Below are 27,868 nucleotides of genomic sequence, written 5' to 3'. Positions count from 1 at the left end.
AAGCATTTGCCGACTTCTACTTAAACCACAGAGCCTAGGGCTTGCCGATCTGAAGGTCGGCGGTTCGAATCCCTGCGACGGGGTGAGCATCCCTGACAACTGGGTCCTGCTAGCTAGGGATCATGGGAATTGTAGGCCAAAAACATCTGGAGGGGCGAGGTTGAGGAAACCTGCTATAGGATATGGCAGGTATTAATATTGCACAGTCTAAAGTGCCTGGAAGCCTAAGAGCTGACTCCTTTTGGAAGAAAATATTGTCTAGGCCCATAGAAATACTGTTCAATGTTTTACCTGCAGAACATTCTTCACAACAGAATGAAAGCATCAAATGCACATCAAAGAACCCTAACCCTAACCCATAGAATATCTTGTGATGTCCAAAACAGGCTTCGCATCTTAGGAAATCTGAAATAATTCAAACAGACCCAGAAGCACAGGTCTCTCTCCCCCAACAGCCCTGTTTACCTGGAGAGCTTCATCTACATCCTCACTCCACAGAGTTGGAGAGAGAACAAGGAACCAATGGCAATTTGCAATTCAGTACCTCCATCACCTGATCTAAGGTTACACACTCATGTATTAGCTAGCAGGAAACAACAATTAGCTAATTATCAACTCAGCAAGAACTCAAAGTCCACTTAGAAAACTACTGTGGACAAAGCCCAATGTTAGTAACACACATTTTTAAACCACCGTTAATACACAGGCATTTTCATTTCAGTGCGAATTAAACCAATTATACTTAACATAGTATACACAAGCCTCTCCTGTGTCTGCAGGAGGAGTCAGGCATGGTGGAAACTATAAAATGATGACTCGCTAGCGAGACCAACCAGTATTTATGGACCCCTGAGGATAGTACAGTCGTGCCGTGGTTCTCGAACGCCTTGGTACTTGTACGTTTTGGCTCCCTAACGCCACAGACCTGGAAGTAAGTGTTCTGGTTTGTGAACATTTTTTGGAAGCCGAACATCCGATGCAGCTTCTGCTTGACTGCAGGAAGCTCCTGCAGCCAATCGGAAGCCGCGCCTTGGTTTTCGAACAGTTTCGGGAGTCGAATGGACTCCCAGAACGGATTAAGTTTGAGAACCAAGGTACGACTGTAAATGGAACCTGTGTTCAGGGGCAGTTTATCCCGGAAGGAAGATGCCGTTTTCACACCCTCCTCATGAATCACCTGGAGACATCTGGCTTGACCACTGTTGAAAGGACACCAGACAGAGAGTAGAGATGATCCTACATTCGTAGATGCTGCCATAAGGAAGCATCAGGAAGCTTCCAGCCAACAGGATCAAAACAAAACCTCTTTTTCAAGAAGGGAGGCTGAGACTCCTGAGTCGCTTGACTGGTGACCCTTTCGGCCCTCTCTGCCATGAACGGCTTTCACCCTCCTGTCAACATGGAAGGTCCCTTTTGTGTGGCAGCATCAGTTATTTGCAGCACTCTGGAGAAAGGTCTCTTGTTGGGAAAGCAACGGTGAAGAAAGAAGGAGACCCAGGAAAGAATAGTGGGAGTGGGGGAAGCATCTGAAATGGCTGGCAGTCGTGGGAAGGGAAAAAGGGCAAGAAGAGAAGGAAGACGCAGAAATGCGATTCGAAATGGGGAGGTCGCATGTGCAAGGTGGAGAAGGTCTCCCTAATTGGAATACGGAGTTTGGACTTAAAGAGTTTCTCTTCATCCTTTTGGGTCATGCGATAGGATGCGAATTTCTTTTATAAACATTCAAACAGAAGTAGAATCCTTCCTTGGTTTTGCTCGTATAGTTCTCGGAAATCATGCAAATATATATAAAAAAGAGCTCACCAAATATGGTGGCTTAAAACAGAGAGAGAGAGAGACCAGAGTTCAAATGAGATGGGAGCAGATGTTCCCCCATAACCGTTTCTGATTTTCTCCCTGGCTTCCCTCGGATCCACCTGCTGTGCCCACTACCTCCGAGTTATACTGGGAGCATTGTTATTATATTTATATCCTGCACTTTTCTCCATCAGGGACTCCAGGAGACTTGCAGATAAAATAGAAACAGCTTTAAACATAGGGGGAAGGAGCAATAAATAAACATGAATGGAATATGAGAGAGAGAGAGAGAGAGAGAGAGAGAGAGAGAGAGAGAGAGAGAGAGAGAGAGAGAAACAAAATTCATAGAATTTTGAGAGCTGGAAGGGATTCCCAGGGGTCATCTAGTCCAGCCACCTGCATTGCAGGAATCTCAGCTGACAGGTTCCCATTCAACCTCTGCTTAAAAACCTCCAAGGAAGAAGAATTCACCCAAAGAAATCATCACAGCAGTTAGTTCTCAAAAGCCCGTTGGAACAAGAAAGTTGGACAACAAGGAGGGAGCCGGTCTGGCTTCCCTAGGCAGGGAGTTCCAAAGTTCCCTGGGAGCAGCCACCACCAAGAAGGCCCTCTCCTGCGTCCCCACCCATCACGCCTGTGAGGGTGGTGGGACCAAGCTTGCGTCTGTGATGGCAAGAGGGAGAGTCGCTGCGACAGAGATACAGACCAGAGGTTGACTTGCCAAGACGATGGGCGGTCTGCGTCCAGCGTTCCACCAAGGTCTTTCTAGGGTTCCTGAAATCGTCAGGAAGGAGAGTCTGATATGGCAGCTGACAAGTCCAGCCACTCAAACCCTGCAAGGAATCTGCTCCTCTTCCAACTGATACGACTTAGCTAGACCCAGGCATTAACCGGGGTCCACTTTTGACAGCGCCCGGCGAGAGGGCAAACTGAGCTCAGAAGAGCAGGCAAGGAGATGGAACAGGGAACCGGACTCAAAAGAGGAGTGTGTTCCTGCCTCGAGAAAACCTTCCCCTTGCAAAACCAAAAAGGACCCCCTGCACACACAAACACACACGTTCTGGCCTTTCCCGGGATGACGTGCATCGTCCAAGGTTGCGCTTGGGACCCACAGGCCAAAGCATGCTCCCCGGGAGAGCGGCACGGCTGCCCTTGCCAAAGCTCAGCTCTGAACAACAACAAGCAGAGCGTCCAAGTGATTGCTCAATAGAGTGCAAACAGGGTCTGGGGACATGAGGACATTAAGGAGAGCATTCTGGATCCGGCCAGGAGCCCATCTAGTCCTGCACCCTGTTCTCAGTGGACATCTTGATGTCCAGGATCCGGGAACAAGAGCCTTCTCACCTTCTGCATTTTCCAGCAACGGGCATTTGGGCATATTTCTGCCTCTGAACTAGGAGCCACCGATAGTCCTCTCTCAAATAGCTTGTGTGATTATTTCTTAAAGCCACAGAGGTTGGTGGCCACCACTGCTTCCTGCAGCAATAATAATGATAATGATAATGATAATAATTTTATTTATACCCTGCCCAGAGCCGGGCTCAAGGCGGCTAACACCAATAAAATCACAGTAAAAACATAATGGGGGGGTACCAATTTAAAATACAGGTTAAAATGCAATTTAAAATGCAGCCTCATTTTAAAAGTAGCCCATATATCAAAACCATAAGGGGAGGGCAACATAAGGGTCAGACTGAGTCCAAGCCAAAGGCCAGGCGGAACAGCTCTGTCTTGCAGGCCCTGCAGAAAGATGTCAAGTCCCGCAGGGCCCTAGTCTCTTGGGACAGAGCATTCCACCATGTCGGGGCCAGTACTGAAAAGGCCCTGGCCCTAGTTGAGACCAATCTAACCACCTTGTGACTTGGGACCTCCAAAATGTTGTCATTTGTGGACCTTAAGGTCCTCCACGGGGCATAGCAGGAGAGGTGGTCTTGTAGCAGTGAGTTCCACAGTTGAACTATGCGCTGCGTAAAGAAGTACCTCCTTTTCTCTGTTCCAGTTTCTCCAACGTGCAGCTTCATTGCATGTACAGAAGTTCTACTGCACATAAACATAAGAAACAGTTGCTGGATCAGGCCAATGGCCCCTCTGGTCCAGCCTCCTGTTTGCACGGTGGCCAAACAGATACCCGTGGGAAACTAAGGAGCACAGGTGCAACTCTCCCCTCCTGTGGTTTCCGGAGACTGGGATTCAGAAGCATCGCTGCCTCTGATTGTGGAGGCAGAGTAGAGCCATCCAGGCTAGGAGCCCTCAAGAGCCCTCTCCACTTCCTCCTCCGTCTGCCGAATCCCAGTGTCCCGTAGACGGTCCAGTCTACGGGCGATCAAAGTCCTGGCTGAGGATGTCGGGAGCAGGGGCAAGATGGCGGGTGGGAGCAGGAACGAGAGACCAGAAGCCAGGGGTCCGAGGGTCAGGAAGCAGGGAGTCACGAAGTCAAGGGTCCGAGGTTCGGGAAGCAAGGAGTCACGAAGTCAAGGGTCCGAGGGTCGAGGAGCAAGGAGTCACGGCGTCAAGGGTCCGAGGGTCGAGGAGCAAGGAGTAACGAAGTCAAGGGTCCGAGGGTCAAGTAGTAAGGAGTCACAAAGTTGAGGGTCTGAGGTTCGAGGAGTCACGAAGTCAAGGGTTCAAGGGTCGAGAAGCAAGAAGCCAAACGCAGCAAGGCAGGAAACAAGTTGCTGTGGCAAAGAGCCGAAGGGAAATGCTGACCTTATATCCCTTTCCTGGCTCTTGCCACCAGGTGCTGTGAGTTACCAATCAGCCTCACCTGTGTGGCCGCACCTTGCCCTCCAGAACAAATTTAGGAAGGCCCCAGTCCTGCGAAGCCCTGCTGGTCACAGGGCTTGGCTCCTGCACGCACACCTGACACCCAGTTGCTGGAAACCACTGGCGGAGAGAGGGTTCTTGTGCTCAGATCCTGCTCATGGGTTGGCTCCTGTGAGAAGAGGATACTGGACTCGATGGGCCACTGGCCTGATGGAGCAGGCTGGTTTTCGGTTCTTATTGACACCCGACTTTTGAGACGGGAAGCATCCAGTCGCAGCTGAGGAAAGCATCCAGCCCGGAGCTGAGGGCAGTTGCTTGCCTCCCCTCCCTTCTCCCACATCGCCATTCCTAAGTCTAAGGCTGCATGGAAACCAAATGTGACAGGAGGGAAGTGACCTCTGGTCTGGGAACGGAGAGGAGGGTGGGAGCGTCGTCCCAGCACCTGCCGGCCTGAACTCTGACGCTGACCTGCGAGGAGACCACGCAAGGGAGAGGATTCCAGAGGATTTTTGGCAGCGCTCGGCGCCCAGCGCTCCCTCTCGACAGCTCCTCTGGGCCCGGAGAGAGGCTCAGCGCATTAGATCAGCACGTGCAACAACGTGCGAGGCGTGAATGCCGTCATGTGTGTACTTGCGCGGGTCTCCTGTGGCTTCTCCGAGCCCAAGCCGGCGGAGGGGGAGACGCAGGCACAGAGACTGAGGGAAAGGCAAGCGCAGGCGTATGGGAGAGAGAGAGGAAGAGAAGGAATGGTTCAGAGGGGTGGAAGCGTGGCAAGAAGCAGCGTAGTGCAATGGTTAGAGTGTTGGACCAGGACCTGGGAGGCCAGAGTTCGAATCTCAGCTTGGTCATGACGCTCACTGGGTGGCCTTGGGTCAGTCGCTGTCTCTCAATCTAACCTACCTCCTGGGGTTGCTGTGGGAATTGAACAAAGACTAGGACTTGGGAGAGACAAGGGTTCGAATCCCCTCTCAGCCGCGAAGCTGAGGGTGTAACTAAGGAGCCAGTCACTCCCTCTCAGCCTAACCAAACTTTTTTCAAAGAGGGCCAGATTTGATGAAGTGAACATGCGTGAGGGTCAACCAAATTTACTGAGCTTTTTTTACGAGTTCTTGAGCTTTTTTTACGATTTTACCCCAAAGTTTCTGAGCTTTTTATTTTATTTTACAATTTTACCCCAAATTTGTGGAGCCTTTTTTGGATTGAAGTTGTTGAGCCAAAGTTGTGGAGCTTTCCCCCCCCCCCAATTTTGGACATGCCTGCCCTAACCACTACACCACACTGCCTCCAAGTTGGCTCACTAGCTTGAGTTATCATCCACCATTAGCCCTTAGGAGCCGCTTTCTGGGGACATGCCTTCTCTCCAGCCATGCTGGACTCAAAACTATAGACTGCGTGGTCTCTACAACCCAGGGCTGGCCAAACCCAAAACACAGCCCAGAAGCCCTGCATGAGGCACCACCAGGAACTAGGAAGGCCTGTTGGCTTTACTGGTTGGGGGGGAGCAGGACACCCACCAGGGGTGTTGCCAAGTATCTCCCAGTCACAGTTGGATTGGCTCAAGGTGCCCCAAGTACTGCAGCCTTGCCAAAGGCTGATCTCTCAGAGGGAGCAAAGGGGGGTGGATTATTCTGAGCCCTCAAAACCTGCCATTTTCCTACATTAATATTTTTTTTTGCAGGCGACGATGGGGGAATTTGCTTGTCCTTTGCCTGCGAGTGTATTTCTGTATAAATGCAATGTTCCCTCCGCACTGTCTGGGACAGCCAGGTCAAAGTCACTCCCAGGGCAGACGTGACGGCACAGCTCTTTCGGACATTATTTTCCGATTGCAAAACCAACGCGGTTTGGAGCAGCCGGGAGGGAAAGTCAATTGAGCCAACTCCAAAAGCATGCCAGCATCTTCTGTCACCTGCCAGAGGGTTTCTCCTCGCAACCGTTTGGAAGCCGGGGGGGGGGGGGAGAAGATAGTGCCTTGGGGGGGCTGTCTGAAAGGGGTCTTGGTGGGTGCCCTCTAAGTCCCACGGGGGAGATTTGTGGCCCAATCCTGAAGTCCCACCAAAGTCAAGACAAGCAATCAGGTAAGCTTTCCTCCAAATCACGTTCCTTAGAAACAGACACACAGTTATTTGGTCTCATTTCAAAGATGGATGAACTCGCATCCTTGACTTTTGTGCAAGGCATGCAACAAGACATGGGGAAAGGAAAGTTTCAAAGGAAAGCAAAATGCAGGCTAGTGCAGGGGGAAAGCCACCATGATTCCTGGTTCTTTATTAAAAAATAATAATAAAGTTCAGGGAAATATTAAAACTGGAACAAAAAACATTTCAGGAAAACCCCTCTGGTGAGAGTGTTTCACAAGGAGGGTAGCACCCCAGATAGCAAGGTGTTCAGGATCCAAGGTACAACTGTACTGGATAAACATCTAGCACAAGACCTGGTTCTCAAGGTGTAAAAAGGTAAAGGAAACCTGGATGGTTAAGTCCAGTCAAAGGCGACTATGGGGCTGCAATGCTCATCTTGCTTCAGGCCGAGGGAGCCTGTAGCATTTGTCCACAGACAGCTTTCTGGGTCATGTGGCCAGCAGGACTCCACCACAGTGGTACCTATTTATCTACTTGCACTTCATGCTTTCGAACTGCTAAGTTGGCAGGAGCAGGGACAGAGCAACGGGAGCTCACCCCGTCGCGGGGATTCGAACCATCGACCTTCTGATTGGCAAGTCCAAGAGGATCAGTGGTTTAGACCACAGTGCCACTCGCATTTCCTAAATCCACAGTGCCACCCACGTCTCAAGGTGTATGATTTTGTACCTGATACTGAACACTGTCCTGTGCTCCTTGGATGAAACGCAGGGTATAAATTTAATAAAGGAAATAAGGAATCCCCTCCGTCTTGAGCCATCCCCCCTTCCATGGTCCCTATTCCCCAGGACAAAACACTCACTGTCCGTATCCGTCCCACATTTCAGCATGGCTGGTTTGTGGACAAGGCTGAGAGTGGATCCGTTGGCCCAGCTGGAATTGAACTCTCAGCCTCCCTGCAGCCAGAGAGTTTCCTGGTCCCTGCTGTGACATGTCAGGTGCGTGCAAAGAAAAGCGATTTATCGCTCCGGATTCTGCCCCGTGCCAGGAGGGTGTGGCTATAAAGTTTGGCGCTTCTTGGTACCCGTCCAGCATCGGGAAGGAGGCTCAGGATGGATGAAGTGAGGCGGAGAATCCGTTCTGGAGCTCCGTTCTCACACCGTTTGCAATTAACTCCTTTTGACTCTGCAAGGAGACAAATGACTGTAATTTACAAATAGATTTTATCTGAAAACGAGCGCCTTGCCTGACACCTATTGATTTGCGCCCCCTTCTTGAGGGGATAGCCTGCAATTAAATTGTCACATTCTTAATACCCAAGGAAAAAGCCAACAGATACCACATCATCTGCCTCTGGATTACAAAAAAACAAAAAAAAACCCGACCATTTGCCAGGTTTGCTTTTTATTCCAGAGTCAGCAAGGGATCAGATTTATCGGATAGGAAGCTGGGCTTTTATCTGCCTGGCTGAGGCTGCCAGCCCAGAGGCAGCTCAAATTATGTCTACAAATACCAGTTAACTGTGGGTGGACTGGATTTGTCCAGAACTCTATTCCCAGGACGGCAGAAGAAGCCCAAACATTGGCGTTATTTGCTTCAAGGGTCCATAGGGTGACAGACATCTGCATATCCATTTGCTTTGGAAAAGCCCAATGGGAGATCAAGATTTCTGATTTCCCTTAGAATCATAGAATAGAATCATAGAATCATAGAGTTGGAATAGACCACAAGGGCCATCGAGTCCAACCCCCTGCCAAGCAGGAAACACCATCAGAGCACTCCTGACATATGGTTGTCAAGCCTCTGCTTAAAGACCTCCAAAGAAGGAGACTCCACCACACTCCTTGGCAGCAAATTCCACTGTCGAACAGCTCTTACTGTCAGGAAGTTCTTCCTAACGTTTAGGTGGAATCTTCTTTCTTGTAGTTTGGATCCATTGCTCCGTGTCCGCTTCTCTGGAGCAGCAGAAAACAACCTTTCTCCCTCCTCTATGTGACATCCTTTTATATATTTGAACATGGCTATCATATCACCCCTTAACCTCCTCTTCTCCAGGCTAAACATGCCCAGCTCCCTTAGCCGTTCCTCATAAGGCATCGTTTCCAGGCCTTTGACCATTTTGGTTGCCCTCCTCTGGACACGTTCCAGTTTGTCAGTGTCCTTCTTGAACTGTGGTGCCCAGAACTGGACACAGTACTCCAGGTGAGGTCTGACCAGAGCAGAATACAGTGGCACTATTACTTCCCTTGATCTAGATGCTATACTCCTATTGATGCAGCCCAGAATTGCATTGGCTTTTTTAGCTGCCGCGTCACACTGTTGGCTCATGTCAAGTTTGTGGTCAACCTTCTCTGCTATGGGTGGAACCCCATGCAATAAAAAACAGGGTGCAAGTGAGCTTCTGCTTCTTGCCTCACTTCTTTGATATGAATAACTTTTATGGAAATGATGATAGAACCATAGATTTGTCAAGCTGGAAGGGACCCGAGGGTCATCTAGTCCAACCCCCTGAAATGCGACTGACCTTGCAGGTCACCTTTTGTAGAGGCAGAGATATAAGTGAGGGAGCTGGTGGTAGGAATAGCAGAGGCAGCGTTGGTGACTGAAAAGGAACGTGATTCAACAGACTTTGAGGAAAGCCAAGCAGAGCCTGGTGGGGATTGTAGTTTTTCAGTCAGACCCAGAAATGCAGAAAATGGAAGTTGATTTGATAGACATGCCAGTGAACCTTCTCCAAAGTCTCTTTCAAAAAGGAATCTGGAACTTCAGTTTCTGGTACTAAACAAAGTCAAAGTTTCAGCGCGGCCTTGCTGTCATCTTCCATAAACACAAAAATGAAATCAAAGGCAACAGAAAGATCTCGCCTTCCTGCCACATCCCTGTTGCAAGGCTGAGACTGAGCAGAACAGGAAGCGTGCTAAAAACTTAAGCCGCTTTTCGGCTAGCAAATGTCACAGGAGACTGAGCTACAGAGGATTAGGTTGGGATATCGGCAGCTTAGCGGGCGTTCGGGGGGTCCGGGCTTAATTACACACCAAAAGCCCTGGGAGATAAAGTGAATGGGCGGCAGCAGCGTCGCCGAGAGAGGAAGAGTCTGACCATCTTGGCAGCTTAAGCAAGAACAACTTTCTCTATCTGCATCCGTCAGGCATAAGCTGCGGCTGCATCTCTTGCACGCAGGGAACAGAGAGGATGGGGCAGCAGATAGGAGACTAGACCCCATGGAATCAACACACCAGCAACCAGGCCCTCTTTCCTCCCATCAAGACTTGGCCGGTTCACAGGCAGCCAGAAAAAGTCTTATAAGAAGAGCCTGTTGGATCGGGTCAATGGCCCATCTAGTCCAGCTTCCCAATCCAGTCAACTCATACGGGCAAAACCAGCCTTCCAGAGGTTACATTCAATTTCAATGCACTCCAAAATTGCACCCAACTTCAGAGATGGTAGTCAAGTTCATGTGTGTGACTGGTGAAATAATGACAGTTGCCTTATTTATATAGCAGCACCCTGAAGGACGCGGGTGGCGCTGTGGTCTAAAACACTGAGCCTCTTGGGCTTGCCGATCAGAAGGTCGGCGGTTCGAATCCCCACGATGGGGTGAGCTCCCGTTGCTCTGTACCAGCCATAGCTGTCAACCTTCCCTTTTTTTGCGGGAAATTCCCTTATTCCAGCGCCGTTTCCTGCTGCTTCCCGCTGCTATCCTGGATTGTTAGATATCCCGTAGACTGTCCCCAGGACAGGTGAGGCTGCTGATCCCTTATTTTCAAATTTGAAAGTTGACAGCTATGGCCCCAGCTCCTGCCAACCTAGCAGTTTGAAAGCACACCAGTGCAAGTAGATAAATAGGTCCAGGGGTCCTTTTACCTTTTGTAGCAGCACCCCTATACATGGGGCTTTACAGAGTTAACATAAGCAAAAATGGATGTCTTCATGCCCCGAGAAGAAGCAGGGTGGCAAGTCAAATGGAGCGAGACAGTTACAGATTTAGCATTCATTTCAGGTGAGGGTGAGGAATAAGATTACAGTCATACCTCGGGTTACAGACACTTCAGGTTGCGTTGCTTCGGGTTATGGACCGCCGAAACCAGGAAGTGCCGGAACGGATTACTTCTGGGTTTTGGTGGTCGCGCAGGAGCACTAAATCGTGCTTTGCACATGCTCAGAAGCACCGAATCACAACCCACGCAGGCGTGCCACTGCGGGTTGTGAACGTGCCTCCCGCACAGATCACGTTCGCAACCCGAGCGTCCACTGTACTACCTTACTTGGAAATAGAGATCACCATTTGCTGCTGTTTTATTTGCTATACTGATTCTGGGTACTTCACAGTGCATTCCTGTGTGTAGGGACTCCAATGTAACTTCCGCTTTGTTCAATGGGGCTCAGTTTCGGGTGCAAGGACGGGCGCTTGAGTTGTTCTGACTGTTGCAAACGGCCTTGAACAATATGTGCTTGAAAAGGTGGAATAAAATGCTTGAAGAAATAATCTGCAACGCAAGTGGTTGTCCTGGATTTCAAAGCCTTCTGATTACTGGCCATAGATCCATTTATAGCCGTGCAGAACGCTGCCCCTTCCAGCCTGGAGGAAAGATTGCCACGGCAGCCAGGAGGAGGCGCTGTTGCTCAGCGCGAACAGGCCCTGATTTCGCACCCCTGCCTCCAGTGCCGTGTGAATGTCAGTTTGATGGGTGACCCTCGCATGTCAATTTCACTCAAGTCAGAACTGACAAAAATTTAGAGTGGCACTCAGACACATCTTCCATCTTTTCAACAGAGACTCGCGTTCCAAAAATAACTACTTGCGCCAATAGAAAGCCAAATCTTATTAAAAACCATTTCCTTTCCTTCCACCTCTCTTTTTGCAGGGTTTAATTTTTTTTATTATGATTTTTTACATCACAGCCCAAAGGCAGCCTGGTTCTGGGCACCACGGTTCGGGAAGGACACTGACAGGCTCGAACGTGTCCAGAGGAGGGCAACCAAAATGGTCAAAGGCCTGGAAACGATGCCTTATGGGGAACGGCTGGGGGAGCTGGGCGTGTTTAGCCTGGAGAAGAGGAGGTTACGGGGTGATATGATAGCCATGTACAAATATATAAAAGGATGTCACATAGAGGAGGGAGAAAGGTTGTTTTCTGCTGCTCCAGAGAAGCGGACACGGAGCAATGGATCCAAACTACAAGAAAGAGGATTCCACCTAAACATTAGGAGGAACTTCCTGACAGTGGGAGCTGTTTGACAGTGGAATTTGCTGCCAAGGAGTGTGGTGGAGTCTCCTTCTTTGGAGGTCTTTAAGCAGAGGCTTGACAACCATATGTCAGGAGTGCTCTGATGGTGTTTCCTGCTTGGCAGGGGGTTGGACTCGATGGCCCTTGTGGTCTCTTCCAACTCTATGATTCTATGATTCTATGATTCTAAAAAGCACTCACACATTTTGTGGCATGACAGGTGAGATCATCCTGCGAGAAAAGACTAGGAACCTGAATCAAATGTTGCCTTTTGTGACAGGTCACTGCAGCCATCCCGGATTCTGCTCCAACATAAAATGGGTGTCCTCTTCGCCTGCCATAATTTGGCTACCAAAGAAAATGGAACCGCACAGTCCATGGGAATGTTTTTCTGGGCAAACCACACTGCAAAGGAGGGGAGCTGCACAAGAGCGCTCTCAACTGTGCCATTGCACAGCACCAATTCCTTTCAGCTCAGCATGCGCAGGAAAACATTCCAGGGAATTCTGCCCAGAGCGCGGCAACCAGATATTATGTTTGGATGAAAAACAAACAAAACACTTTTCTTTTCTGAACAAAAATTGATCACCATCCCTGGAAATATAAAGGGAATCTTTTAAGTAAAAGAATGAATGTTTTATTGAGCAGCAAGTACCCCCTGGGTACAGCTGAAGGGCCAGTAGATTCGTTCATCGGCAGCAATTGGGAACCAAATTGCCAGATTCATTTAAAGGAGGAAACATTTTCTGCCCAGCAAGAAACAGCATGTATTTTTTACTTATTTCGTAAAATGTATATCCCAGGTTGCTAAGGCTTTTGCATACTAATAGTAACAACTTGAACTTGGCCCAGGAGCAGATCAGTAACCAGCGCAGATCTCTGAGCACAGGTGTTGTATGCTGATAAGGCAAGGGAAGCCCCGCCGATGATGCCATGGACTTTCTACAAAGGCTGCTTACAAAACCTTGGCCTTGATTCTGAGAAGATTTCTGGCCAACCAGACCAACTGGCACATAGAGAATCAACTACAAGGTGGTGGGCTTCATGGATAGCTCTGTTAGTGAGAGCCTGGTGTTGATAACGCCAAGGCTGCAGCCTCGATCCCAAAATGGGACAGCTGAATATTCCTGCATTGCAGGGGGTTGGACTAGATGACCCTCAGGGTCCCTTCTAACTCTACATTTCTATGATTCCCCAGACAAGTGATCTATGGATGTTTTGGATTACAATTCCCATCAGACCACAACCTTGGGTCTACGCACTGGGGGGGGGGTGTGTGTGTGTAAGAGAGAGAAAGAGACAGAGAGTCAGACAGACAGACAGACAGACAGAGAGAGATTGGGCACCAGGTTGGGGAAGTCTGCTCTAGTGGGACTAAGGACTCAGCTACACAGCTGCAAATAAAATGTTTCAAGTGTGTTTTAAGTGCAATATACAATGTGACGCTAGATGGCGATGTTGAGCCTCATGAAAGAGTCGATGTATTTTAAAAAAACACTTTTAAAAAAGCATTTTCAGAACGGATTTTGTGTGTCTGTAGATTCCACCTGTCATGTTAGGCCTCCTGCTGTTTAGCCTTCTCTCCCTAATAAGCAATACCGGTTTACCCAATCTACATTTTGGCTTGCAGGTTTCTTATAGCTTCAGTAGTAGTTACAGCACCAGGGATCAGGGTTCAAATCCCCATTCAACTATGAAGCTCGCTGGGTGACTTTTAGTCACTGCTCTTAGCCTAGCCTACCTCCCAGGGTTGTTGTGGGGATTAAATGAGGAGACCACCATCAGCGCCTGGGGGAGGAGGTGGGCTAGGTAAAGGTAAAGGGACCCCTGACCATTAGGTCCAGTCGTGGCCGACTCTGGGGTTGTGGTGCTCATCTTGCTTTACTGGCCGAGGGAGCCGGCATACAGCTTCTGGGTCATGTGGCCAGCATGACCAAGCCGCTTCTGGTGAACCAGAGCAGCGCAGGGAAACGCCGTTTACCTTCCCGCCGGAGAGGTACCTGTTTATCTACTTGCACTTTGACGTGCTTCTAAACTGCTAGGTTGGCAGGAGCAGGGACCGAGCAATGGGAGCTCACCCTGTGGCGGGGATTCGAACCGCCGACCTTCTGATTGGCAAGCCCTAGGCTCTGTGGTTTAACCCACAGCGCCACCCACTAGAAACACAATAAAGAAGGATGTGAGCAAACAAAGAAGCAAACTAGCTAATGAACTCATTTACAAGGATACAGAACTCCGGAACTCTGTCGCCTTTAAAAACATTTCCATTTATTTTTGTGTTTCTGAAAACAAACATTGCATTCTTGGGGTGCTTTTCAACCAAGGCCGGAGTGGTACAGTTTTTACATGGAGGCCATTTTCACAGCTCCTGAACCTCTGGTGCCCATCGCTCAAGCAACAGACAGACTGCTTCGCTTGCAGCTGCTGGAGTTTTTAAAATATTTTTTAAAAAAATAATTCTCTGTTGTTTTTTCTTTCCCTTTGTACCAGGAGGAGGGTCTCTGCTCAGCTCTGCATGGAGTTATGGCAAGCAGACAGGATTCCAGCGGTAGTTCCAGGAGTAAACCCACAGGCAATGGCCAGGGCTGGATTTAGATTTGATGAGGCCCTCAGCTCCTGAAGGTATATGTCCAGCTGTCCTTTGTCAACAACAAATTCTCACCGTTTTTTGTGTTGAATATATGCTATATGGTAATTTATGGACATAATAGGTATCTCAAGCCATTTGCACGTAACAAATAGGAGCATAAAGGTAAAGGTAAAGGTACCCCTGCCCGTACGGGCCAGTCTTGCCAGACTCTGGGGTTGTGCGCCCATCTCACTCAAGAGGCCGGGGGCCAGCGCTGTCCACAGACACTTCCGGGTCACGTGGCCAGTGTGACATCGCTGCTCTGGCGAGCCAGAGCCGCACACGGAAACGCCGTTTACCTTCCCGCCAGTAAGCGGTCCCTATTTATCTACTTGCACCCGGGGGTGCTTTCGAACTGCTAGGTTGGCAGGTGCTGGGACCGAACGACGGGAGCGCACCCCGCCGCGGGGATTCGAACCGCCGACCATGCGATCGGCAAGTCCTAGGCACTGAGGTTTTACCCACAGCGCCACCCGCGTCCCTAAATAGGAGCATACACAACACAAAACACTGTTGCTGTATGTAGGTTTTATTTTATTTGGTTTTTATCTTATATTTTGGAAATGCACATCCAGTTTTATTCTTCTCCTTTAAATTTTTGGGGGGCCCAGCAAGAGAGTGGTGCCATAAGCCTTGGCTTCTTTAGCTTACACAGTGGTACCTCTGGTTGCAAACGGCATCCGTTCCGGAGCCCCCTTCGCAACATGAGCAGAACGCAACCTGCATATGCGTGGATTGCGATTCGCCACCTCTGGGCATGCGCATGACGTCATTTTGAGCGTCTGCGCATGAGCGAGTGGAGAAACCCGGAAGTAACCCTTTCTGGTACTTCCGTGTCACCGCGGGACGCAACCTGAAAAGATTTAACCTGAAGCAAACGTAACATGAGATATGACTGTACGTAAACCCGGCACTGGCAACTGCTCATGCCGGTAAGACTGCTGTGCTCAAACAAAAAAGGTGTCCCCAGAACAACAGCGGAAGAGAAGAAAGGGTGGAGGAAGCAAAGGATGCGTAGAATGATAGAGCTGGAAGGGAACCAAAGGGTTGCCATGTCTAACACCCTGCAATGCATCCGAAGTGCCAAAATACAAAGGAAAACCAGCAGCACTTGGCTTTGCGGAATTAAAAAGCCTCTGGAGAGCAAAAGGCTAAATTGTTAGCTCCGAGGGTAAGTTCTGATTGACAGGGGAACGGACAACCTTGCAAAGCTGGAGGACTTCTCCTTCCTCGGAGGTTTCTAAGCCCGGCTCGGATGGCGATCTGAATTCCGACTGGAAGCAGAAGTGGCCCCTGCAGAGCGAAATGGGAGGCTGGAGGTGGAGAATCTCACAGGCTTGCATTAAGATGTTTGGGTTTCCTAAGTGGTTCCATCTGTGCGGGATGAATTTTAATGAGATTCGCCACCTGAAGTTTGCCTTGCTTGACGAGACAGTGACAGGAAGGGCAACCTTCTCCCCCCCCCTCACCCACCCACCCTGGGGATTTCCCCAAGTATCGGGCTGCTAACAGTTCCTCTCCGCCAGCTCTTCCATTTCTAAGAATGGAGGAAGTCTTTAGGATTCTCTAGCTGCAACTCCTACATTGCAGGGGGTTGGACTGGATGGAAGAAAAAGGGGGAGGCATCTCAGGAAACTGGTGCAGCTGCATAAGGAGCTTACGGAGGGGCCGAGATGTCAGAAGGACATGTATAAGAAAGGGGAAATCTCAAAGAAGGAGTAGACACGAATAGTTGCATGAGGAAAGTCAGGCTGGCTGAAGCTCAGAATGAGCTCAGGCTTGCAAGAGAGGTTAAAAAAAAATACAAGAGGTTTCTTCGGCTATGTCCGAAGTAAGAGGAAGAACAAGCAAGTGGAAGGTTCTCTGCGTGGAGAAGACGGAGAAACGCTGTTGGGTGACAGAGAAAAGGTGGGACTGCTCAACACCTGCTTTGCCTCTGTCTTCATCCAAAAGGAAAGCGATGCCCAAACTGGCGATAACAGAATAAATGATGTAAGGAGGGAGCTGAAGCCCAAGGTAGGAAAAGAGGTAGTAAGGTGTCAGATGGCAATGGTGGTTGCTCGTGAGTAACCAGGCAGGACTCCGACCTGTCTTTTACAGGTTTTATTTTGGTGCAAAACTATTTACAGTGCAGAACCACAAGTTCATGTCTGCCTCAATCGCTAGCAGAATCCGGGAGAGGTTGTTTCCGGGTCCTCCCCCAACATAAGAGCTTAGTCCCTTTCCCTCCTTTACCCCAGAGGTGTGGCTTTCCCCACCCTCGGACTGATGAGGTATGGCACTGGGGCTCCCAGCAGCATCTTCTGGTCCCTTCCCCTCTTCCCCACTGGAGGTGTGGCTTTCCCCACCGCAGGAAGAGGAACTGCTTCACAAGATTTTCGGAGGTTCCCTGTAACCCAACTGCCCCTCTGCTTCCCTTCCCTGTTCCGATGGCAGTCCCCTAACATAAGGGATTACCTAGATACTTTAAAGGAATTCGAATTTCCTAGGCCTGGTGAACTGGGTATGTTTAGCCTGGAGAAGAGGAGACTGATGGAGATAGTCATTTTCAAATCTCTAAAACAGAGGTTTTCAACCTTTTTGAGTCCATGGCTCCCTTGACCAACTACATTCTTTCAGCAGCTCCCCTGTGGGGCTCAGGAGCCCAGTTAGGTCCCCCCTTGATTGCAGAGCTGGCAGCCTCTCACCCTTTTTCGAACACCCTCCCTTGTGGAGTGTTCCCTCAGCCTCCTCTCTTCTCGCCTCTCCTTGGGAGTCTTCCAGGCAGCTGCCACAGCCACCCCTGGTCTCTGGGTTGCCTCTGCTCCTGGCAACCAGCACCCCCGGCCAGCCCCAGAGGCGACATTCGCCTGGGGAGCTTGGAGCCAGGGCTGCTGCAACAAACAGCTGTGTAAGCCTTGGGGAGGTAGAGACTCGAGAGGGCATCAGGAGAGGGAGGGAACGAAAGAGGGACAGAAGCCAGTGTTGCCCTCTGCACCCTGACCATCATTCAAGGCACCCCAGGGTGCCACGGCACCTTGATTGAAAACCGCTGCTCTAAAGGGTTGTCACCTGGAAGAGGGAGAAAGCTCGTTTTCTCCAGAGGGTAGGGCCCAAACCAATACATTCAAATGGAAAAAAATGTGATTCCGACTAAACACAAGGGAGAACATTCTGACACTAAAAGGCATTTGATAGCGTAAGGTGGTGGGAATTTTTTTCTTCATGGGAGGTTTTCAAGCAGAGGTTGGGTGGCCATTTCTCAGGCATTCTTTTGCTGTGATTCCTGCATTGTAGGGGGTTGGACTAGATTACCCCTGGTGATCCCTTGCATCTCTACAACTCGTGTGATTCTATGATTAAGAGGACAGGGAAGTGTTGGATTGCCAGACCCCCTGAAATAAAAAAATTAAGGTCATATATATATATATATATATATATATATATATATATATATATATAAAAATAATAAATGTTTATGGATTTGCCAGGCATACATGTACATAAATATATGGGCCACATGTCTGAGGCAGCACAGGAGGGCAGTCCTGGAGCCATTTTGATTCCCAAACTGACCAAATGTTTTCTCTGCAAGGTCAAAGGAAAATGGAAAAAGCCTCCCCATTGTCTTTTCCTTCACGAATCCTGTCGAGGATATGCCTGTGTATGAATAGGGTGAGCCAGTGATCCAGCTCAGGAACTAAGTATTTATCATTACAGAAGACTGGCCAGGCTCCCCAGTGTATCCAATCAAGTAAGCATTAACAGGTAACTTGCCAGACAGGAGGTAAACAACCCACTCAGATTTCTGCTGTAGACCGCCCTTTCTGTGATGTAGGTATGATTTTTCTGGGGGTGGTCTTGGACTGCAAGGCAGGCAATTTAAAATGTCTATATAAGGGTGGGCACACCGGGGTTCTGGGTCCTCTTCCTTTCCTGTGTGTGAAGGGGGCACCCTATTGCAACAGTTCAATAAAGATCAGGCTTACGAGCTGCTTTGCTTCTCAATATTCTCTGGTTGGCCTCTGTTATTTTCTCTGACCGATGGAGAACCTACAAAGGACTCTATAAGGGCTCTTCTATCCCCCATAAGGGAATAAGGGCAGATCTTCATTTATTACACCCCATGTGTGAGACAGGGGGAGGCCGAGGGGCAGCGGGAGACGTCAACCGATGTACCTGCTGAAGCTTAGCTATGACGCAGCCGTGCAAAGCTGGAAAGAGGAGGCAGGTTCACTGTCTGCCTCGCTGCCGCCTCTGCCTCCAGCCGGGAAGCTGTCAGCAACAGTAGAAGGAACAGGTTTGACTCTCGCTAGCTCTGCGCCTCCGAACAGCAGGAGCCTGCCTCCTACACACCAGGCGCTGTGTGCGAGGGAGACAAGAAAGAGATGGGAGAGGGACTCACGGTGTGAGATACCCACACGCACAAAACCCCCATTTTCTCTTGCAACAACCTGGCACAGAGATTTTTTTACCTAACATTACCTCCAGGCCACCCCCAGTCTCACCACCCCAATGAAAACCATTCCCCCAGGCCAGAGACTCCTGCATTTTCTCAGGGCTCATGCCCTGGGGCTGGTTCTGAGGAGGAGGAAGAGGAGGAGAGCATTAGCATTTGAGAGACTGCATCCCTAAAATTATTGCTATTGTTGTTGCATCAGGAAAACAGCACAACGGGAAAGAGTTATCCGCCACCACCATGCGCCGCAATGCCAATCTGCCCATTCCACACTTTAAAAAAAAAAAAGGAAATATCAATATGAAAATCCAGTCCATCATTCACCACCCACTTCTCGCTGTGTTTGGTCCCCAGTCACTGGGCGGCAGGGACTTCAGAACCTGAGTTTCCAAAGCACACACAAGCTTTCCGGATTCCCATCATAGGCTTCTGGTTGAGAAGGGCGTGCTGGACTAGGTGGGCTCTCTTTGGCCTGACCCAGCAGGCAGGCTCTGCTCCTGTTCCCATGCAAGTCCCAGCACATCTCCCCCTCCCCGCCAGCAAAGAAAAATCAACTCCAACTGAGGCACGTCAGAGGCAGCGCCCCAAGCAAGGATGGCAATGTCTTGACAGCTCCTTGCAGATTTATTTGCGTAGAGTCCAAACTGAACAGCCAAGCAGATTGGGGAAGATTAATGGTAGATTAGAATGGTTTTCCCCAGCCAGAATTTCCTTGTTTTGTTTCTGAACTTTCCCCCCATTTCTTGGGATGGAGCGAGAAAGCCAACTGGGGGGTGGACGGAGGACTGGATTGTGCGAGCAGTGTGAGTGCAGCCTCCCAACTTTAACTTGCACCCGAGGCTATCTCCCAGCTGTTACCTCTTCCCTTTAAAACAAAAAGAAAACCTAAACCCTAATCTTGAGGAAGTGGGGGGGGGCGCAGAGGAAAGCTACCGTATTTTTCGTTCTATAAGACACACTTTTGCCCTCCTAAAAAGTAAGGGGAAATGTGTGTGCGTCTTGTGGAGCAAATGCAGGCTCCCTGGCTTCAGCGAAAGCAACGCAAACCTCCGGAGCGCAGTGGGGCCATTCCCGCTGCGCTCCAGAGGCTTTGGGCAGCTATCCCTGAAGCCAGGAGAACAAGAGGGATCAGTGCGCACCGACCCCTCTTGCTCTCCTGGCTTCGCTTCGCTGGAGAGGCGCTGCACAGCTTTCCCTCTCTGCGCAGCGCCCCTTCAGCGAAGCAGGAGGAGAAATGGAAGGGGCTCTGCTTCTCCTGCCGCTTCGCTGAAGGGGCGCTGCGCAGAGATGGAGAGAATATTTTTTTTCTTGTTCTCCCCCTCTAAAACAAGGTGCATCTTATGGTCTTGTGTGTCCTATAGAGCGAAAAATACAGTACTTTGAGGAGCAGCATCCAGAAAACTATTGCAATGGGGGCAGCCTGCTTTTTGCAGAGGTGAGGTCGCACTCCCTGCTGAGGCCCCACCAGCTATTTATTTTTCAAATGCATCCCCCCCCCCACTTGACAAGCAACGATAAGGGGCTCTTATTTTCACCCCACCTCCAGTTAGATCACTACAGGGAGGTTGAGATTCCACAAATATTACTCGCAAGCATTCGTTGCAACACCCCTTGAAGTTCTGCAAATATTCAAATGGTTGCAGAACCCCAGTGATGAAGTGAGCAGGGAGATGAATACTCATCTTTATTGAGATCCATTTTATGCTTTTCTCCCCCCCCCCCCTCCTGGCCAAAGCTCTGGACAAGACACCTTCCCCTTAGTAACCCAACTATCTGCTGGGTCTGTTTCTGCTGTGACAATCACAGCAGGGCAGGATCCCTGGAGTTTCCCTGTCCTTTCCACCTAGTCTGGCTTGTGCTTTCTCTCCCTCTCAAACACTGACCCTTCCTGGTCCTCAAGCTCTGAGCATTGGACATGCATTGAAAAAGCCTCTTCCACAATGAAGGAACAGCAACAGAATCCATCCATGAGAATGTAAGAAGGCTCTGCTCGATTGGACCAGTGGGAAACCCTCAAGCAGGATTTGACCACAAGAGCTCCCTTGCCTCCTGCAGTTTCCAGGAACTGGGATTCTGAAGCCTCACTGCCTCTGAGGAGACCTGCATTGCAGGATTGCCCTATGCATTGACCTGGAGAGATCTAATTCCTTCCCCGGTTGAAAGGTGTCTCAAATCCCCGGCTGCCCCTCATTCTGACCTGCTCAAATCCATTTATCTGAGATACTCCTGTGCCGCCTTTCTGCTGCAAAGGGGTAGTCAAGGCAGCTCAGAAGAAGATGGAACCCACTGGACCAAAGAATACAATTTCAGTACAAAACTCAACAGCTGATAAAACCTTCTCTCAAGGCAGCCATGAAAACCAAATCAAAGCAGCACCAGCAGCCAACCTGAGCAGAACCAGAGGCAGCCACAAAGTATATCCTACCTCTTAATACAACGGTGTTAAATAACGTGGTGGGTTAGGGGTCTCCCTGCAGATCCCTGGGGCATAAAAGGCTGCCTTCTTGCCAAGAAATCCCCCTTCCAGACTCCCTTCTGGAATGAGAGAGGAGCAAAAGGTCTCCAGCTCCCACACCTAGCAGGGGATCCAGAAAAGGTGCCATGGAAATTGACGCGCAAGAGCATCCCATTTGAGCATCTTGTAGGATGCTCTGAGAGAAGGATGCTGGACTAGATGGGTCGCCTCTGGGCAGATGCAGAAGGGATGCCACTATGTCCCTACGGATCTTAAATGGGATAAGGAAAATCAATGCAGAATAAGGCTATCAATGGCTACAAGCCACGATGGAGATGCTTCACCTGCAGCGTTGAGGGTAGGATGCCTCTGGGTACCACTTTTTTAGGGATGCGAGTGGGGAGAGCACTCAGGTCCTATGACACTCAGCTCCTGCTTGTGGGCTTCTGGTTGGCCAGTATGAGAAGAGGCTGCTGGATGGGCCTTGGGTATGCAGGAATCCTCTTCCATTCTTATGGTAAGATTGAGAGGTGTCCAGAGGTCCACTGAAATCAGCAAATCATGATCTCCCTGTTAGGATTTTTATCTCTCCGAGCTGCTCCAGCTGTAGCAGGGAGTGGTACTAGGATTTGTGTACATCATGTGAGTGTCTGAGATAGCGTGAGAAAGGAAGTCTGGATTATCTCTTCCTGCTAAGTAGTATTGGAAGTTTAGTTTCACTTCTGCGTGTGTCGCGGTTCTGTACTGGTGTTCAGAGGGCACAGACGCACTGATGGGAGTCTCTGTATATAAGACTGTAAATAAAGTAGTTTTAGAACTAAGATTGAGTCTTTCTTCTGCTAGGATATGCCAGAAGACTGGCGTGCTCTCTGGACTGAGGGAGATTTACAGCCAGGGAGGACCACCAGAGAGACGCTCCGAAGACTTGGGAAGTTGGCAGCCATTCCCGGGGGCGTTTTTACAACACCCCTGGGGTCTCTCCTAGAGAATATAATCCATACAGGTGACCAAGGCAGTTTCACTCTCTGAGACACTCTCAAAGGTCAACTGAAATGTGTCGAGATGAGCCCCATTATCTGAGAGCAGCGGAAGGGCAACTGCTACCCCCTGCTGAGGCACCTTGCCTCAAAATGAGAGATGGAGAGGCTCTTCTAAGGAGAAAGGTTCCAGAAAGACGATTAAGTCCCTACCGGAGAAGAATGGCAGATCAAGTTGATGGACTGTGCCGAAATGGCTAAAATGACTGGAAGAAATAGAAATCAGGGAGACCAAAATTTTAATAAGGAATGGGGGAAATGTATAACCTATCTTAACAACCATTGTAAACAGTTAAAATTGTTAGTTGGACTGGAATAGCACTTGTAGTTTAATGGTAAATTCTGGGCACAGTGGAGATGTAAAAGATTTGGATTATCATAAAAGGTGCAGGAGGAAATGATTAACAATAGGACCCAAAAAGGAAAGGAGGGAAGTCCAGGAGATTCCTTGGAATCTTGTTTCTACAACTCCAATGATCCCTAACTAAAAGGACCAGCGGTCAGGGGTGATGGGAATTGTAGTCCCAAAACATCTGGTGGGCCGTGTTTGCCTATGCCTGTTTTAACTGCAAAATGCTGGCCAAATGGGTCACAGTGGGCTACCAAAGGTTTTGGCCATTCTTTCTGAGGCTCCAAACGCAGAAATCTTCTCATTTCAAAAAAGTTTATCCCAACAGCATTCAAAAGACGCGACGCTGGCAGAGAAAAGTTCTTGTTCGCTTCCATCACTGCCACATAAGAGGCCTTGAAGAGAGTCCTTGTCTGTGTTCAATCAAGATTCATCTTGAATTTTCCTTCATTTGCATTCAATTCATGTTCCAGCTGCTCCATCACCAACAGCTCCCTTGAATACTCAGCAGGCAACCTGGTTCTAGCCGGGGTTGGGATGGGAGATATTGAGGAAGGATCGTCTATGTATTTCATAAAATCTATAGTACACTGACTGATTGCCCCTCCCCCCCCAAAAAAACCCTCAAAGTGGTTTACCAAGAAAGACAAAACAATAAAATGATTGCTTAGAAATATTTGCAACACTAATCTAAGACTTTGGAAAAGTTTAATGATCAGTAAACTAAAATCAGATTGAAACACACAAACTTTCTGAACTTTTTTGAAAGGAGGAAACAGAGAGGAGATACGATAGTCATCTCAAGGGCTGTCACATGCAAGAGGAAAAGGACCGAGGGGTCTTGGTGGACCACAAGCTTAACATGAGTCAACAGTGTGATGGAGCAGCAAAAAATGAATAAATGAATGCTATTCTAGGCTGCATCAAGAGAAGTCTAGTGTTCAGATCAAGGGAAGTAATAGAATAGCCACTCTCTTCTGCCTTGGTCAGAACACACCTGGAATAGTGTGTCCGATTCTGGGCACCACAATTTAAGGAGGATGTTGACAAGCTGGAAGGTGTGCAGAGGAGGGCAGCCAAGATTATTAACAGTCTGGAAACTAGGCCTGATGAGGAATGGTTGAAGGAGCTGGGTATATTCAGCCTGGAAAAGAGGAGACTGAGAGGAGATATGAGAGCCATCTTCAAATATCTTAAGGGCTGCCACGCTAATAAAGCTGTATTTGACGGATGAAAGTATATGATGTTTTACATAATATAATAATATTTTTTAAAAAATATTATTTATACCCCGCCCATCTAGCTGAGCTTCCCCAGCCACTCTGGGCAGCTCCCAATCGAGTGTTAAAAACAATACAGCTTTAAATATTAAAAACTTCCATAAACAGGGCTGCCTTCAGATGTCTTTTAAAGAGAAGATAGCTGCTTATTTCCTTCACATCTGAAGGGAGGGCATTTCACAGGGCAGGCGCCACTACCAAGAAGGCCCTTTGCCTGGTTCCCTGTAAGCTCACTTCTCACAGTGAGGGAACTGCCATAAGGCCCTCGGAGCTGGACCTCAGTGTCCGGGCTGAACGATGGGGGTGGAGACATGATTGAGAATCGTGGACTCAGGGACGGAGAATTATAAAGCATTAAAACTGAGATGTGGAAAATATGGAAACAACTAGGAGAGGCAGGACTGAGATGTGGAGATCTGCTTCAGAGATCCAGACCGTGGGGAGCTCCGGAAAATTAATCATTATAATTTGGTCTTTTTATTTTAATTGGAATATTATGATTGGATATATTAATTGGATGTTTTTTATTGGAAAATCAATAAAAATGATTTTAAAATAAAAAAGGGCTGCCACATGGAAGAGGGAACATGCTTGTTTTTTTCATGCTCCGGAGGGTAGGACTCGAACCCATGGCCTCAAGTTACAAGAGAGGAGATCCCGACTCAACATCAGGAAGAACTTTCTGACGGTAAGAGCTGTTTGGCAGTGGAACGGACTCCCTTGGGAGGTGATGGGCTGTCCTTGCTTGCGGTTTCCAGCAACTGGGGTTCAGAAGCATCACTGGCTCCATCTGTGGAGGCAGAACAGAGCCCTCCTGGCAAGTAGACCTCAACAGCCCTCTCCTCCTCCATGAAGTTGCCCAATCCTCCTTTAAAGCCATCCAAACTGGTTGCCTTCACCGCCTCCTTTGGGAGCGAATTCAAGTATACGCCAAGTTTCCGTCGCTAGGGAACGACTCCAAGAGGCACTGTGCTCCCAAATGAAACGTTTGCATTTCCTAATCATACTTGGATTGGTTCATTTAATTATAGCTTGTTCCTTCTCTTTCCTGGACGTGCTCTCCTTGATCCTGCTGATAACCAGAGTCTGCATCTCCCAGGGTGGCTGACGTGAATCTCGCCCACATGTCCCGTCCCCGTCCCCCCCGCCGTCTCAAAAAACGGATCCGAGAGAAGAATAATGAGGAAGAGGAATCAGATCCCCCAGCCTTCGGAGGAAGAGCCCCTCGGACCAAATTCTGTTGTTTCTCGTTAGGGTTGATTTATGGAAGTTGACGCGGTTGCTGACCTTTCACCGAAGCCCGGCCACCTGGGGGGACTTCTCAGCACGCCAAGGATTGTACAAGCACAAACGAGGAAGAGCGCCAATTACGTCTGGCCTTCCTCGCTGAAGCCATCGGGCATTGGGTTTGGAACGGGGAAGGGCTTGATCGGAGATCAGACGAGGCCCCTGCAACGCCCGTCAGAGCCAACGAGCGAGGCAAATGCTGAAACGCTGGGCAGACGCGGCCAAAATTCACGGATGCAGAAATCTTGAGATCGGACAAAAGGGTTTCTGGAACATTGTGCCCGTCCCAGGTGTGGCTTTCATAAGAGGGGATACTGAAAACTCCAGATGTGACCCGGGAACTGCTTTGGGTTGTGTGGAGTTTGCTGGGGGCGTGGAGGAGCACCATTTTCCAGCACTGTCTCCAACTCTGAAATCCATTGACTGGAAAACAAGAGCCGCTCAATGACCAACAAATATGGGGTGGCAGAAGACGTCTACAACAGGGGTCAGCAACCCAAGGCCCATGAGTCAGAAGTGGCCGGCGGAGGTCGGCTGACCGGCCCCCGAGCCGCCCCCGAACTAAGGTGCCGCTCACGCGCAGCGCTAAACCGGCAAAGCGCGGCACGGGGACTCGCTTCCACAGCGCCGCAAATCGCAATAAACCTTGCTGACCCCTGGTCTAAGTGGACCACAGTCCAGTTCATCAGGTACGTAGGAAGGTGACCCTCCACTGGCTGGAACTTGTGCACAAGGAAGGGGCAATGGCATTGGGTGGCTAAACATGGGCTGAAATGCCATGAAATGTGCAAAGCACAAGCTGTGACAATGACATTGAAATATATGCACCAATAGGGCAATGGTCATTTCCAGTTGGCGGTATATTATTATTATTATTATTATTATTATTATTATTATTATTACTTTTTATTATTACAGTGGTACCTCGGGTTACATATGCTTCAGGTTACATACACTTCAGGTTACAGACTCTGCTAACCCAGAAATCAGAAATAGTACCTTGGGTTAAGAACTTTGCTTCAGGATGAGAACAGAAATCGTGCTCTGGCGGTGTGGCGGCAGTGGGAGGCCCCATTAGCTAAAGTGGTGCTTCAGGTTAAGAACAGTTTCAGGTTAAGAACGGACCTCCAGAACGAATTAAGTACTTAACCTGAGATACCAGTGTATTATTATTTTATTACATGTGTCAACCACCTTTCCACCTCCCCATGAATGATAGCCATTGTCAAATGTCAAATGGAAGACTGAGCAAGCTTGTTTTCTCCTATTCCACAGGGTAGGACTCGAACCCATGGCTTCAAGCTCCAAGAAAGGAGATTCCAACTCAACATCAGGAAAAACTTTCTGGCAGTAACAGATACTTGACAGTGGAACGGTTTCCTTCTCCTTTGTTGGAGATTTTTAAGCAGAGGTTGGATGGCCTCACAGCCAACCCAGGATTTGAACCCTGACCTCCCAGGTCCTAATCTGACACTCTAACCCCCATGCCAGGCTAGCTCTCAAGATGACAGATAACACTGTCATCTTAACATTGCCAAGGTAGTATATACATGCTGTATGCAGGATAGGACTCCATTGTCCTCATTTGTCCCCAAATGGCCAGAACCAAAAATCTTGGTGTAACGCAATTCAGCATCTCCACGTTCAAGTCGCCATTTGAAATCCCTGCACAGCACAGAATGGCTCTTCTGGGCTCTTCTCGGATTTGCTCACCACACCTAAGTATTGCTCCCCTCCCCTCCCCGGTACCCCCAACTCCTTGCTTCTTCAATAACTGCTGTTCCTCTCTCCAACACTGGAACGCATAACTGACAAATCTTTGATTTCTGAACCACTCTGTAATTTTTGGAAATTAAGAGTGGCAAATAAATGGAGCCAATAAAATAAAGAAACAAATGAATCTACATTCTCTTTCTCTTTTTAAGTGATTCCCGTCCCCCATTTTCATTTTGCAAGGACGTGGGTCTGGCTCGCCACTAGGATAGTAGGATTATCGTTTTCCAAAGCAACTACTCTGTTCCGAACTTAAAAATGGTAAGCGTAATGCTGGTGGTCAACAAATGAACCAAAGCAGTAGTGAATTCAATGGGGCTTACTCCCAGAAATAGAGAAGTAAGTTTAGTGGAACTCAGTGGGGCTTATGCATGCACAAATTCCACTTACAACTGAGAAACACTGGCCTGCGAACACTCCAGTTTGAAGACACTCGAACTCAGGACGCAAGGAATAAACGTGCTAAGAGGAAGGCACGCTTGGCAAATCCACACCGCGATCAACTCCAACCTGGAAACCAATGTCCCCACTGTGGAAGGATGTGTGGATCCAGAACTGGCCTCCACAGTCACTTACGGACCCACTTTTGAAACCGTGTTTATGGAAGACAATCTTACTCGGCTACAAGTGATCACCAAAGACTTTGCTTCTGGTTTCGCCTTCTCAATCCGGCCCGTGGATTCACTTTTAAAAACTGTGTTTATGGAAGACAATCATACTCGGCTACGAGGGATCGCCAAAGAAGAAAAAG

General features: G+C 48.9%; 1 protein-coding gene and 1 long non-coding RNA gene across 6 annotated transcripts in view; one reads left to right on the top strand and one right to left on the bottom strand.

Annotated features, from left to right (window-relative positions):
* The window catches only part of CNTFR (ciliary neurotrophic factor receptor), a 412,330-nt gene that overhangs the window by 253,424 nt on the left and 131,038 nt on the right, over positions 1 to 27,868 (bottom strand). For 2 of the 5 annotated variants that reach the window (XM_077936573.1, XM_077936574.1), the window contains exon 1: positions 2,504 to 2,802. The exons of 1 other annotated variant lie outside the window; for it this stretch is intronic. The gene's annotated coding sequence lies outside the window, so the exon portion shown is untranslated. Of the gene's footprint in view, positions 1 to 2,503; positions 2,805 to 27,868 lie in introns of those variants that run through there. 2 more of the 5 variants (XM_077936576.1, XM_077936577.1) reach the window with 2 other exon arrangements.
* On the top strand, positions 6,535 to 27,244 carry LOC144329244 (uncharacterized). The gene is made up of 3 exons (XR_013394734.1): positions 6,535 to 6,638; positions 14,360 to 14,491; positions 26,620 to 27,244. It is a non-coding gene; the product is annotated as an uncharacterized LOC144329244 (long non-coding RNA).

Source organism: Podarcis muralis, chromosome 11, assembly GCF_964188315.1.
Source record: "Podarcis muralis chromosome 11, rPodMur119.hap1.1, whole genome shotgun sequence".
Classification (NCBI taxonomy): domain Eukaryota; kingdom Metazoa; phylum Chordata; class Lepidosauria; order Squamata; family Lacertidae; genus Podarcis; species Podarcis muralis.
This window is presented reverse-complemented; position numbering and strand designations above follow the sequence as displayed.